The sequence below is a fragment of the Peromyscus maniculatus genome, chromosome 3 (assembly GCF_049852395.1).
Source record: "Peromyscus maniculatus bairdii isolate BWxNUB_F1_BW_parent chromosome 3, HU_Pman_BW_mat_3.1, whole genome shotgun sequence".
NCBI classification, from domain to species: Eukaryota; Metazoa; Chordata; class Mammalia; order Rodentia; family Cricetidae; genus Peromyscus; species Peromyscus maniculatus.
The window spans coordinates 145,230,422-145,243,479 of record NC_134854.1 but is presented as its reverse complement, the minus strand read 5'-3'; the positions used below and the strand labels follow the sequence as shown (position 1 = coordinate 145,243,479).

The window sequence follows — 13,058 nt, the reverse complement described above, 5'->3', positions numbered from 1 at the left end:
TACAGACAAACACCCAAACACGTTAAAAAATATTCAAAGTTTAAATTAAATTTCAGTTAAAGTATGCTGTCTGTACATGATTTTTAATTCTATAAAAATAACTATTTTTACCGGGCGGTGGTGGTGCATGTTTTTAATCACAGCACTCAGGAGGCAGAGGCAATAGGCTAGCCTGGTCTACAGATCAAGTTCCAGGACAGCCAGGGCTACACAGAGAAACCCTGTCTTGAAAAACAACAACTGTTTTTAAAACTATCGATGCCGGGAGGCGGTGGCACATGCCTTTAATTCTAGTACTCAGGAGGATATCTGTGAGTTCAAGGCCAGCCTGGTCTACAGAGCGAGATCCAGGACAGGCACCAAAACTACACTGAGAAACCCTGTCTTGAAAAACCAAAAAATCAAACAAACAAACAAAACCCAAAACCAAACAAAACAAAAAAACTATCCATGCCATCACCCAGTTACATATACTAAATAGCTGTTTCTTTCCTGATGATGAAACCATAATGCCTCAGCCCCCAGAACGAAGACCTGGGGCTTCATTAACAATGATAGGTCTCCGCTGAAGTAGAAGCTTCGGTTGTCCCATGGAAGACCTGTACCTCAAATCTTAATAGTTTCTATGATGGACTTGCTGAAACTAAGCCAGATGTCAGTCCAAGCACCAGCCCGTAGCTGCCTCTTCTGCTTCCTTCTTTCCCTTTTGAATACACATGCATGCTGGAGCTGTGGCTCCCATGGCAGAGCACCTGCCTAGTGTGTGTGAAGCCCGAGGGTGGATCCCAGCACTACCTAAAAGGGGCATGGTGGTACAATCCTGCAGTTGAGGCACTCTCAGTGGAAGCTCAAGGATCACAAGTTCAAGGTCATCCTTAGCTACCTACAAGGTTGAAGGCCAGCCTGGATTATGTGAAACTGTTTAAACACACACACACACACACACACACACACACACACACACATGTATGTCCCACAAGGCCTCAACACTACATAAAGAACTAAAAGACCTACAGGCAACTAAGGAATTCTAACATCAGGAAAAACAATCTTCCCCAGGGAAGAACACACCAACTGGTTACCCAATACCAAATGATCATCCCTAAAAACATATATACAAGTAACATACAGACTGAGCATATATATTTAGGAATATATCTACTACTAATATATTAGTAAAAGAAAGAGGCCATGAATTCGGAAGAACTCAAGAAGGGTATATGTGAGGGAATGAAAGAGAAGGAAGAAATGTTACATTATAAACTCAAGAGATACACATCCATACATATAATAAATATTTTTACACAAACACACACACACATACATATGAAGAAAAGGGCCAGTGAGATGACTCAGTTGGCAAACATGCTTGAGAGCTCAGCCTGAAGACCTGAGTTCAACCCTCGGGATTTACAGAGTAGAAAGAACTTCTACTTCTTTGGGTTGTCCATATGCCTCACACAGGTGTGACATGAGTGTGTCCAAACACACACACACACACACACACACACATACACACTAAATAACAAATAAATGTAATGCAAATAATTAAGATATATGCAAACTTAGTCAAACTTAGCTCTGAGAACATATCACTTGCCTGTTTTCTTTTTTTCTTAATCCATTCACGTTATCAACATACACATGTATTTGTTGACATTTTGAACACTATTTAATTTTCATGTGGATGTGCGTGTGCTTGCATGAGTGTACACTACACATGTGCCGAAGTCTCTGCAGGTCAGTAGAGGGCATTGGATCCCCTGTAACTAGAATTACAGATGTTTGGGAGGCACCATGTGGATGCTGGGAACCAAACCCACATCTTGTGCAAGAGCAGCCAATGAGTGACCAATCACCTCTCTGGCACTCCTTGCTTTTTTGGGCAGTCTTGTGTAGCTCAGGCTAACTTCACACTTGCTATGTAGTAGAGGATGCCCTTGAATTTCAGATCCTCCTCATCCACCTCCTGAGAGTTAGGATTACAGGCCTGTGCCACCACACCCACATGTTACGGATAGTCTTTGTAAAACATTTGCTGGGCTAGAGAGACTGCTCAGCAGTTAGGAGCACTTGCTACTCTTGCAGAGGACCTGAGTTCAATTCCCAGCATCCAGGGAATCTGAAGCCTCTGGCTTACCAAGTACATACACACCCATCCACATATACATACTCATAATTTTAAAAGAGTAAGTTTTTAAAGACAGACAATGCTAATTTTTTTTAAAAGAGTGCACTTAGGTTTTCTTCATCCAGAGAGACAAGCAGATAGACACACACACAGAGGGAGAGAGAGAGACAGAGACAGAGACAGAAAACGAACTAGGCTGGAGTTGAACTCATAACAATCCTCCTGCCTCTTCCTCCCAAGTGTTAGTATTAAAGACTTGTGCCACCACATGCAGGACTCTTAAGTTGTAAATCAATTAGGAGCTGGGCAGTGGTGGTACACGCGTTTAATCCCAGTAGCCAGAGACAGGGGCAGGTGGATCACTGTGAGTTAGAGGCCAGCCTGGTCTACAAAGTGAGTTCAAGGACAGCCAGGGCTACACAGAGAAACCCTGTCTCAAAACAAACAAGGAAAGAAGTGGTCCTTAAAATTTAACTGCAGTGGGTTGTGAATATTGCTAGTAGTGAAGACTTCAGATTCCTCACATTAACAATCTCTGAACCCTACTCCACTTTCTTCTTTAAGAAATAATTTCATGGAATGGGAGAGATGGCTCAGCACCGGCTGCTCTTTTAGAGGATCTGGGTTCAGTCTGAAGCACCCACCCAATTCCCAGCTCAGAATTGTCTGTGACTCCAGTCCTAGGGGATCCGACGCCCTCTTCTGGCCTCTACAGGCACTGTACACACATGGTGAACAGATACATATGTGGGCAAAACACTCATATACATCAAAATAAACAAGCAGAAACAATCACTTGTATAAGAAGAAATCAAGCTTGTCACATAGCAGTCGTAGTTTTTCCCAGACAGGAGGGAGCATCAGGGAATAGTCAAAACCAGTCCAGTTTTATTTGCACTCCAGGTTGGGTCAGCGGTCACCCGGACAGCTGCTGGAATTTGGCCTTTGTGTCTATCAGGATTACACTCGTGAGAGCGTATAGACTAATGGTATACAGGAAGAATATAAAGCAGAAGATGATGATTATCACAGAAAGGATAGTTATAAGTGTGATGGACATTAACTTCTCCTGTACCCCCATGAACACGCACAAGTATGGTCCGAGACACACAATTGTGTGGCACCAGATGTCTTCCTTAATCAGGGAGAGTTGATAGTACCATATGATGATCAGGAAGATCCCTTGAATGGCCATCTGACCCACATAGTAGGCGAGGAATGTAGACAACAGGAACTTCTCCTTAGACAAGTTCAAAATCATCTCCTCACTCTTTGCATCATGTTTATTGTAGAGTGGGCTGTGGCATGGCTCTTCCTCTAAGGGTTGCGGTGAATATTCTGAGCTTACAGTTAAATTCTGAAAGACTGAAAACTCCATCATGAAAAAGACGGAGTAGACGGTCAAGCCAACAGTGTTCCAAACGCCTATCATGGGCATGGAGAAATGCTGATTGTAGCACTCGGCTACGCAGGCATCGGAGATGTTCCCATGGCACTGGAAGTCACTCTTCCTACTAAGCCAGGGCACTTCTGAGATGTACATAACTGAAAGGTAGAAGAAAGAGATAACAAGCCATGTCGTCTGCCCCTTGTAGAAATCTGTGGAATCTCTGCTCATCTGCAGTATCATAGACACTACACCCCTTGATTTCAATCTGTTTTCCATCTTGGGACCTAGGGAGAGAAAATAATAGTAACAGGAGGGAGGAAAATGCACTGTCTACAGGGGCTTGGTTGCCTTAGGTGAGAGGAGACACCTAAGCAAGTGTGTGTTAGGGAAGAAGGTACCCACCCAGTTCATGGTATTTGTTAGAGTTCCTTCATTCAGTAACTCCTTCTGCTTTGCGCCTGTCAGTTTCTCTTCTCTGCTGAATCCTTCCCCCAGCCCCTCCCCCAGGTTATTTCTTAACCCCCCTGCATAGCTCTTCATCCTCTTTCCTCGAGTCCCAAATTCTCTGGGCTACTTACTCCTTTATAGTCTCAGGACCAAACTGTGCCAATCAAGTCGTGCCAACCAACTGTGGGTTCCAACTGTCGTAGAATTGCCATGGGTACCTGGATATCAGCCCTTAAAGGTGAATCTCCCCTTCTTCCTTCTGGGAAGTACTTGAGATGGTAGGCCAAATGGGTCGGTATCATCCAAAGGCAGTTCCCACATGATTGATTAAGCCATGGCTAGACCAACACTTGGTTCCTTTCTATTGGAGAACAGTTTGTCTGCTCTGCATCCCGCTGCTTACTTGGAGCTCTTATTGATATACAGGTTGCCTTGAACACCAGTGGAGTCTGGCTACAGGGAAAAGTAACAGATGCTTCCCACCTTTGGTCACAGACAAGGCGGTATGCCTTTCTCCCTCAAGTTCATTGAGACTTCTATGGTTCTGATCATTTTTCTGTTTGGGGAGCTATAAGGACATTGTTGGGACAATTTATTGTTAACTTATTCAATCATTGGCCCGCCCCTTCTATCCAATTGGCTGAGCTTTGTTGGGCCTGCTTTGCAATTCAAATCTGTCTTCTTTTTCTTTCCTCCTCCTCCTCCTCCTCCTCCTCCTCCTCCTCCTCCTCCTCCTCCTCCTCCTCCTTCTCTTCCTCTCCTCTCCTTCTAAGACAGGATCTCACATTGTAGTTCAGGCTAGCCTGGAGCTCATTATATAACCCAACTTGGCCTTGAACTCATGATAATTCTCCTGCCTTAGCTTCTCACAGGTGTGCATCATTGCATCTGGCTTTCCAGTTCTGTTCTCCCACCAACCTCAACTCTGCTTCCTTTAAAAGTGTTAGTCTAGGGCTGGAGAAATGGCTTAGATGTTAAGAGCACTGACTGCTCTTCCAGAGGTCCTGAGTTCAATTCCCAGCAACCACATGGTGGCTCACAACCACCCATAATGAAATCTGGTGCTGTCTTCTGGCCGCAAGAACACATGTAGGCAGAACACTGTATACATAATAAATAAATCAAAAAAAAAAAAAGAAAGAAAGAAAGAGAGAAAGAAAGAAAAAGGAAAAAGAAAAGAAAAACCCACATGCTATCATAAAACTTGAATAAAAATGCAATAGTAAAAATTAAAACTAAAATAAAAGAATACTACAGTATCAGTCAATACCTTCCACTCTAGGTGAATGTGGGGTCTACAACCTGCTTTACTGCCTTCTGCTAACTCAGATGAGAAAAAAAGCAGGCTTAGACAAGAATTGTATCAGGGAGCAAGGAGATACCATGATGGGTATGGTATCTCATCGTGAAGATATCATGGGAATAGGAAGAGGCAGGGTGCCGGAGAAGCTCTCAGGAATCTGCAAAGATGACCCCACCTTGGACTACTGGCAATGGTCTAGAGGGTGCCTGACTGATCTACTCTGGTGACCGGTCTAGTGAATACCCTAACTGTCATCATAGAGCCTTCATCCAGTGACTGATGGAAGCAGATGCAGAGATCCACAGCTAAGTGCCAGCTGAGATCCGGGATTCCAACCAATGAGAGAGAGGAGGGATTCTGTGGGCAGGGGACGTGGAGATCATGATGGGAAGACGTGCAGAGATGACCAACCACACTAGTGGAAACCCATGAACTGTGGACTAATAGCTATGGAGCCCCCATAGGACTAGACTAGGCCCTCTGGCTACCAGAGACAGTTGTTTAGCTCGAACTATTTGGGGGGTCCCCAGGCAGGGGGATCGGGATTGTCCCTGGTGCATGGCGCGGGCTTTTTGGAGCCCAGTGTGTGGACAGAACAGGTCATACAAGGCACGGTACCATAATAATGAGTGATTTAAGGACCTACCCACTCTCATATTTAGGTAGGTCATCCAAAATAAAAATCAACAAAGAAATCTAAAACCGCACCCCAGAGCAAGTGAATCTAGGAGCTAGTTGTAGAATATTCCATCCAAGATACACAGACTCTGCTTACTCTCCGGAAGCCCATGGAATATTCTCTGAAACAGACCACATTCTCGACAACAAGTCAAGTCTTACTAGATAAAAAAAGAACCAAAAATAATCCTTCGTCAGATCTTAGTGCAATAAAAAGAAATCAGTAGCGCCAGGCGTGGTGACACACACCTTTAATCTCAGCACTTGGGAGGCAGAAGAAGGCAGAGCTCTGTGAGTTTGAGACCAGCCTAGTCTACAAAGTGAGTCCAGGACAGCCAGGGCTGTTACACAGAGGAACCGTGTCTCAAAAAACCAAAAAAAAAGAAAAGAAAGAAATGAGTAGCATGGAAAACTCCAGAAGCTGGGGAAAGGGTGAGGTGACTCAGTAGATGCCACCAAGCCTGAAGACTCAACTTCAACCCTTGGGAGTCACAAGATGAAAGGAGAGAACCAATTGTTGCAAATTATCCTCTGACCACCACATGCATAGGATGGCATGTATGCACACACAGACAGAGAGACAGACACACACACACTCAATTTTAAAAAAACAAATACAAATTTTTGTTTGACAGGTTTCACATAGAATGCCTTGATACTGACCACCCTCACTTCCTGTCTACCCTCCTCACAAATCTCTCTCTAACGGTCACATCCGTTCATTGAATTTTGTGACTCTCCAGAATCAACCACAGCTGTCTGTGTGAGTGTGGGTTTGCAGCTTATCCTCTGGAGCCTCATGGACTCAGCAGAGACTCATGAGTAAAGGTGGCCCGTGCTCCTCTCACAGAATCACAGATAGCCATAGATAAGAAGGATAGAGCCCTTTGAGCCTCTCCCCCTTGGTCTCAAGTGGGCCATGGGCCGGTACTGACGCTTGAGGTCAGTTAATGCTTATGATAGAGGTACTGAGTCTAGAGAAACAGTGTTTCAGAGCCCTTTAGTGCCTGTATCTTCTAGCTCTTACATAGGTACAACCCCCTCTTCTGAAATACCCCCTAAGCTTTAAAAGGGGTGGTACAAGTGACTTGGGTAGGGTTGGACCACATATTTCCTCATCTTGGCTAGCCATGAGTCTCTGCTTTTTTGTAGGGAGGGACTTCCTTGGTTAAGGCTAAGAGCAGCTTTTGTCTATGGACATAAGCATAAGACATTTAGAAGGCAGGTTGCCGCTTCATCAGTTTAGTTAAATGTGCTCCCTGAATGGGCCGACCACCTCCACAGCCGGGGTTGTTAACCATGTTCCAGGCTCCTATGAATCGGGTCTTGAATCTATTCAGAGGACTGGTTATGGCCTCAACAACCAATCACTGTTGCACAGGTGGCATGTCTTGCTTTCCAGATGGCTTTTTAAATAATTTATTACTTATTTATTGGATTTTTTTTTTTTTGGTTTTTCTTTTCTTTTTTTTTTTTCTTTTTGGTTTTTTGAGACAGGGTTTCTTGGTGTAGCTTTGCGCCTTTCCTGGAACTCGCTTTGGAGACCAGGCTGGCCTCGAACTCACAGAGATCCGCCTGGCTCTGCCTCCCAAGTGCTGGAATTAAAGGTGTGTGCCACCACCGCCCGGCTTATTTATTGGATTTTTGAGCAGGGTTTCTCTGTGTAGCCCTGGCTGTCCTGGAACTCACTTGATAGACCAGGCTGGCCTGGAACTCACAGAGATCCACCTGCCTCTGCCTCCTGAGTGCTGGGATTAAAGGTGTAGGTCACCACCGCCTGGCAAAGATTTTTACTTTTATCAAAACGATTTGATGGGGTTGGGGATTTAGCTCAGTGGTAGAACGCTTGCCTAGCAAGCACAAGGCCCTGGGTTCGGTCCTCAGCTCTGAAAACAACAACAACAAAAACAAACCAATTTGACAAAATTCCAGAGATGAGTCAGAGTGACCGATTAGTACCCAAAGTTACTGCCAAAGCTTCTGAAGGAGCCACAGAATGTTTTTAGTTCCATTGAGGGCGCGCAGCCGGGGGGTGGGGGTGGGGGTGGGGGTGGGGGGGTGGGGGGGGGTGGGGGGTGGGGGGGGGAGATGATGAGACATATGCCATTATGAATATAAGGAAAACCAGAGCTCAGTGTTCTTAGTCTAATTAATAAAAAAAATTTAAGACTGGACTCAAGGACAATTTTCTTAGGGTGTAAAAGGGAAAAGAAAAAAAAAAAAAAACCCAGGTCAAACAAGTTGTAAATATCAACAGCTACCTAGAAGGAAACAATGAAGAAGTGAGGGGAAAAGTCGTGAGGTACAGGGGAAGGACTCCAGTTCTGGCCAGTACCACCCCACCCCACCCCACCCCCAAAGGCAGAAAAATACAGAGGAAAAGGTGTGCCCTTCAGACTCTCAGAGAGGCTGGCAGTCCCAGCCAAAGCTCATGGTGGGCCATAGGGACTGTGCTGGGATAGGAATCCTGAGGAAGAGTACACATCTCCTTGAAGAAGAATTATCTATCCCACCTGTTCGTTAGTGTGACTCGGGGTGAGCCTGCCTTCCTAGGTCAGTCCTTTGGCCAGGTGACTGACATGCCCCACTGAAATGCCAGGTCTCCGCCAAGGCCAGAGACTCTTCTGACTAGGAGGAGGTTTTTCTGGATGGGCCTTCACTGCATGCTCTAACACTGTCTTCCTTTAGAGTGGTATCTATGCATGACGCCGCCACTCACAGCATCTGATCCACCAAGATTTGGGGAAGTAGATTACCTACTGGATTAGACCATTGGGACAGCTGTAAATATGAATCAGACTTGTTTTAAAGGCAAAATTGTATAAACACAGGAAGAGTATTTTGACCCAGTTGAAATGTATATCTGTTTGACAATATCACTTATGATATTGGAAATTTAAGACATTTTTAGACTAAGCAAGTTTATGGCTAGGAGGAACTGTTAAAGAATACATTCTGAGCCAGGCAGTAGTGATGCACACCTTTAATCCCAGCACTCCAGAGGCAGAGGCAGGCAGATCTTTGTGAGTTCAAGGCCAAGCCTGGTCTTCAGAGTCAGTTCCAGGACAGGCTCTAAAGCTACACAAAGAAACCCTGTCTCAGAAGAAGAAAAAAAAAAAAAAAGAATACATTCTGGCCAGGCAGTGGTGGTGTACGCCTTTAGTCCCAGTGCTTGGGAGGCAGAGGCAGGCAGATCTCTCTGAGTTTGAAGACAGCCTGGTCTATGGAGTGAGTTCCAGGACAGCCAGGGCTACACAGAGAAATACTACTATCTTGAAAAACCAAAAAAAAAAAAAAATCATTCAGGCAAATAGATGTAAAATCATGCTGTATAGGGTAACCCAGACCCCAAAAGATAAACATGGTATGTATTCGCTTATACGTGGCTATCAGCTATTAAATAAATGATAATCAAGCTACAATCTGTAGACCCAGAGAGGTTAGGTATAGAGGAAGGGACTGGTGGGGCGTGGGGCACGCACATGGATCTCTCTGGGAAAGGGAAATAGATTTTATGGGTAGACTGGGGGGGGGCAAGAATGGGGACAAGAATGGGATGACCATGTGGGGAGGGGAGATGGGGTTGAGTGAGAGATATGAGGAGAGACAGCAAGAACTGAGGGACACTGAGGTGGGTATGGAAACCTAGTGCAGTGGAAACTTCCTATAATACAAGTCAGTGATCCTAATGAAGCCTCCAGATAATGAGATGGAGTCCTAACTAGTCGTCTCTTGTCACCAAACAAACCTTCCAGTACCGGGACTGGGTTACATCCAATTGAGTTGTTGGCCAAAGGGGTCCCATGGAAATCCCCACACAACCCAGGCTGTTGCCAAGATAACAGGTTGCTCTCCGCAAACTGACAGCCCCATTGCTGAAGACAGCACCCACAGAACTCACTGACCATCGAGAGGGTGAACTGGTGTCTGCATAGAACTTCACCCCGACATCGCAGTGTGTTTGGTACAGGGAGGTACTCTGCAGGCTGCCCAAAGAGCTGCAAACACCCACCCAAGCCAACTGCAAAACCTATGATCTACAATCTGTGCTGTCTGCAAAATATGCTGCTAGGGCAGCAGTGGCACAAAGCTATGGGAGTAACCAGCCAGCGTGTGATTTGACTTAAGGCCCAGTCCGTGAGACGGAACCGTACCTGACACTGCTTGGGTGACCAAGAACCAGAAACCAAATAGCCCAGAGGCTAGGGTAAAACCAAGTACCACTGGTTTAAAAAAAGTAAAAATGACTTCTACTGACATTCTGCTGTACTCATAGATCAGTGCCTTGCTCAGCCATCATCAGAGAGGCTTCCTCCTGCAGCAGATGGGAACAAATACAGAGACTCACAGCCAGACTTGATACACAGAGAGAGACCTTGGTACACATAGCTCTAAATGGGATTGTCTCCATCAAATTCCTCCCCGCAGAGCTCAGGGAACCCCAAAGAAGAGGAGGTGGAAAGAGTGTAAGACAAGGCTGGCCTGGAACTCACAGAGATCTGCTTGCCTCTGCCTCCCGAGTGAGGGGATTAAAGTCATGGGCCACTACCACCTGTCTCCAGATGGATTCTTTTTACTTCCTTTATCCTGGTTCATCTCCCATGGACCCCCAATCCTGCCCTCCCATCTCCCCACCCAAACTTTCCCACCCACACTACCACCCTCTTTCTCTCCACCTACGCTCTACTATTGCCCTCCCCTGAGTGTCCCTCCCCCATCCTGGTCCTTGTCCCTGGCTTACACAGGCACATTATGCTGTATGAGGTACGCACCGCTCTAAAGAGTTGAAGCTAGGCTCTTCACATGAGAGAGAGCATGCATCAGCTTTTCTTTTAAGGCCTGGTTAACTTGCTTAAAAAGAATTTTTCCCCCAATTCCACTTTCCTGCAAATTTCATTTTTCTTTATTGCTGAGTAATATTCCATTGTGTATATGTATCACATCTTCACTATCCTTTCATCAGTTATTTAGTATCCAGGCTGGCTTTGTTTCCTAGTTATTATAAATAGGGCAGCAATGAACATGAATGTTCGGGCATCTCTGTCATTGGGCATAGGGCCTGACCTTGGGTGCATGCCCAGGAGTGGTATGGCTGTGTCATATGGTGGTTTTATTTAGTTATTGCCTTGTTTGTCTGATTTTTAGACAAACTCTCCCTGTGTCACCCAGGCTGGCCTCAAACTCACAGAGATATGCCTGCCTGAGGCCTCCTGAGTGCTGGGATCCAAGGCATCATGTACTACCATAGTTTTTTGAGCAAATTCCAGACTGATTTCCTTTTTTCTTTCTTTTTTTTTTTTAAAGAATGCATTTGTTTTTTAAAAAATAGATTTATTTTTTATGTATACAGTGTTTTGTCTGTATGTTTGCCTGCACACCCGAAGAGGGCACCAGATTGATTATAGATGGTTGTGAGCCACTACGTGGTTGCTGGGAATTGAACTCGGGTCCTCTGGAAGAGCAGTCAGTGCTCTTAACCTCTGAGCCATCGCTCCAGCCCTAGACTGATTTCCAAAGTGGCTACACTAGTTTACACCTCTACCAACAGCACTTCAGCATTCCCATTTCCCCACATCTTGGCCAGCATTCGATGTCATGAGTATTCTTTTTCTTTTTAAGATTTATTTATTATGTATACAGTGTTTGTATGCCTGCAGGCCAGAAGAGGGCACCAGATCTCATTACAGATGGCTGATGGCTGTGAGCCACCATGTGGTTGCTGGGAACTGAACTCAGGACCTCTGGAAGAGCGGCCAGTGCTCCTAACCTCTGAGCCATCTCTCCAGCCCCAATGTCACTGGTATTCCTGCTGGTAGCTATTCTGACTGGGGTGAGATAGAGTCTTCCTTCCTTCCTTCCTTCCTTCCTTCCTTCCTTCCTTCCTTCCTTCCTTCCTTCCTTCCTTCCTTCCTTTCTTTCTTTCTTTCTTTCTTTCTTTCTTTCTTTCTTTCTTTCTGTCTCTCTCTCTCTCTCTCTCTCTCTCTCTCTCTCTCTCTCTCTCTCCCTCCCTCCCTCCCTCCCTCCCTCTTTCTTTCTTTCCTTCCTTCCTTCTTTCTTTCTTTCTTTCTTTCTTTCTTTCTTTCTTTCTTTCTTTCTTTCTTTCTTCCTTTCTTTCTATTTTTAATGAAAAATACAGAATACTTCCTGAATCTGCATGCTAGCCTCAAGTAGGGGCCATGCTTATCTTCTCTGTATTGTTCCAATTCAAGTCCATGTGCTTCTGAATCGAGCACTGAGATGAATCCGAAAGAGGTCTTAATCTTCATTTTCCTAATAGATAAGGATGGTGAACACTTTTAAGGGTCTCCTGAGGAGGCAGAGGCAGGTGGATCTCTGTGAATTCAAGGCCAGCCTGAAGGGAGCAGGCAAAAGCAGCTGGCTTGAGTACTGCCATTTTGACTTCAGACTCCATTTTACCTGTAGGATGAAATAAAGTTGAGGTTCCCAGGCCCCAGAGGAGCTGAGAACTTTCTAATGGCCGATCAACCTCCTCCCTAAACCATAGAAATAGTCGCCATCCATCTTTAGTTCTCTGAAACATTATGGCTGCCCCTAACAACAGAAAGAACAAATGCATCTGATTGGTTGGACTGAAGGCTTGCATTGTATGTCGGTTGACAATGACGGACCACACAAGGGAAGTCCCTAACCTTTGATTCCTGATTGGTGAAAATTGTCACTGTAACTTGGTGACAAATGGGTTTGTGATTTTTGTGCTTATAAACCTCACTTCTGCCCCTGCTCGGGGATGTCGGGAGGAAAAAGACTCCCGAGTCCTTGTCCTGCAGCCCTGATGGATGATCAGTGCCCTGCTTATGTGGTGGTTTAATAAAATCTTTGGAACCCATAAGCGTTGTTTCTCTCCTTCTTCGTGGCGCAAAACGGGCCAGGTGTAATGAGCCAAAGCTATATAGTGAGATCCTGTCTCAAAACAAAACAAAACAAAAATGTCTCCTAGCCATGTGCATTTCTTCTTTTGAAAACGTTGTGCTTAGTTCTGTAGCCCACTTCTAACTGGGTTGTAAAGATTCCCATCAGGGCCGCCTCTTCCTCCACTGAACGTCTCCTTTGCTGTGCAGAAGGGTTTGAATTTCCTGGGATGCTGCTGT

The 13,058-nt window shown here is 45.2% G+C and overlaps 1 long non-coding RNA gene and 1 other non-coding gene across 2 annotated transcripts; both read right to left on the bottom strand.

Moving 5' to 3' along the window:
• Nucleotides 1–2,997: 2,997 nt before the first annotated feature.
• Nucleotides 2,998–4,522, bottom strand: LOC121828108 (uncharacterized). The gene is made up of 2 exons (XR_013050145.1): nt 4,100–4,522; nt 2,998–3,805 (listed from the first exon to the last, which is right to left on the bottom strand). It is a non-coding gene; the product is annotated as an uncharacterized LOC121828108 (long non-coding RNA).
• A 7,553-nt stretch (nt 4,523–12,075) lies between these two features.
• LOC121828387 (U6 spliceosomal RNA) lies at nt 12,076–12,182 on the bottom strand. Its single transcript, XR_006070871.1, has one exon. It is a non-coding gene; the product is annotated as a U6 spliceosomal RNA (small nuclear RNA).
• Between the last annotated feature and the right edge of the window lie 876 nt (nt 12,183–13,058).